Genomic DNA, 1,934 nt, shown 5'->3' with positions numbered 1-1,934 from the left:
TTGTTTTTTCCAACTTGCTATAAAATTGTTGGGGGTTTTTGTTCTGATTCGTTTCATTTAGATACAACTCTAATTTCCTGATTGTTTTAGTTGATGTTGAAGATTTGTTGTTGTTGTTGTTAAGTGCAATCAAGTGGGTTCTGACCCATGCTGAATCTAGAGGTGACGGATTTGTGGTGATGCAATCTTTGGAGGCTGTAACCTGCACTTGAAATTGTTTGTGGAAATCTTAGCGATAGCAGCACAGGTGGATTTCTCAGTGGGTTCTTGAGTTTCAGGAGTTACTGAGTTTAGTTTGCCTAACTCTACAATTTCCACAGCTCAGGTTCTGAAACTTCAGTGGTGGGAACATGTAATTTTTAGACATCTAATTCTTTTACTTAAAAACTGTACTTTAAAAAATAAATATAACTCAACAATTCTACTTCTAGGTATAAATTCAAGAGACATGAAAGCAAATAGTTAATTTGCAAGTATTAATTAGTAATCTCTAGTAATGCTTTAAAGGTCTCCATGTGGTGTAAATGGTTTGTAAATGACTACTAATCTTAAGTTTGGCTATTTGAACCCACTCAGCCTGGAAAAAAGCCAACAATATCTAGTTTCTTGAGTCACTGAGGCTGGCTGGATCCCCTGAGATAATATTTCAACCTGAAAGCTTAAACCAAAAATATCCCCTGAAGACATCTTTAAATCAAACAACAGTTTTACTTAATTAGAAAAGAATGTTTGCTTTGAGCATTGTGTTCTTTTAATGAACTATGCATATGGCATTAAATTGATAACAGCAACTCAAAAGGTTAGATAAAAAATTTGAGGAGAAATGGGTTTGTGCTGATGGGGATGGACAAATCAGATAGGAATGGCTGTACAAATTGAAGAATATAATTAATGTCATTGGTTTGTATATGTAGAAATTATTGAGTTGGTATCTGTTTTGCTCTGTATACTTTCAACAACAATTTAAAAAAAGAAGGGGGAAAAATTACAGTCAAAGAAACCCCATGAAGCAGCTCTATTTATAACACATGGGGTTACCATTTGTTGGAATCAACTCTAGAACAACAAACAACAGTGGTCATGTTCAGACGAAGACAAAGAAATGTACCGTCTATTCCCCTATACCCCACTCAGTCATGTGAGGTGATTTCCATCTTGGCCGTCCATAAGCTCTCTGACATATGGAGGCGGAGACTGAGGCCCTTGAGAAAACTGTAAGAAGGAAGGGCCATCTGTTCAGGCCATGAGTTCAGAGAGACTAGTATAAGTGAACAAATCACTTTGAATATTGGCTGCTCACTTCTTACTGAGCATTTCCTGTCTCAGTTTGGCGCCATGCCACCACATTTTGGAAAGAAGCCTTAAAAGTGTGTAGGACTTCACAGGATTTGTTCTACCAGCTGGTAGTTCTATTGCCTTGTAAATATGAAGATTATTATGGGGTGTGCTGAGAAGACCTAGAATACCTTCTAGAAAACCAAAATGGAAAATTGTTATTATTTTAGATCAACTTTCAGCTTTCTTCTGTCATGTCTAGTAGATAAAACTCTAAAGAATTGGAATAGTGCAACCCTTCCATAAGGATACAACTTATTCCACAATTTCCTTCTTCACCTCTGTGTCTTCCCAAAGCAAATTTCAACTTGTATGTCTGTCCCCTCTGAGCATCAGTCAAGGATACCTTTCTGTGGTGATCATGTTTCTGTACTAAAACATATACAGACTCACCCACACCTGTCAGTTTCATATAATTTAATGATGTCATATAGAACACTAAAAGTACAATAAACCACGTAAAAAGTAGACAAACTGGATCTCATCAGATTAAAAAATGTTGTGCTTCAAAAGGCACCATTCAGGAAATAAAAAGACAATCAATTGAAAGGGAGAAAATATTTGTGAACTATATATCTGATAAAGAATTCATAACTAGT

This window comes from Chrysochloris asiatica, unplaced genomic scaffold (genome assembly GCF_000296735.1).
Source record: "Chrysochloris asiatica unplaced genomic scaffold, ChrAsi1.0 scaffold00146, whole genome shotgun sequence".
NCBI lineage: Eukaryota > Metazoa > Chordata > Mammalia > Afrosoricida > Chrysochloridae > Chrysochloris > Chrysochloris asiatica.
This window is presented reverse-complemented; position numbering follows the sequence as displayed.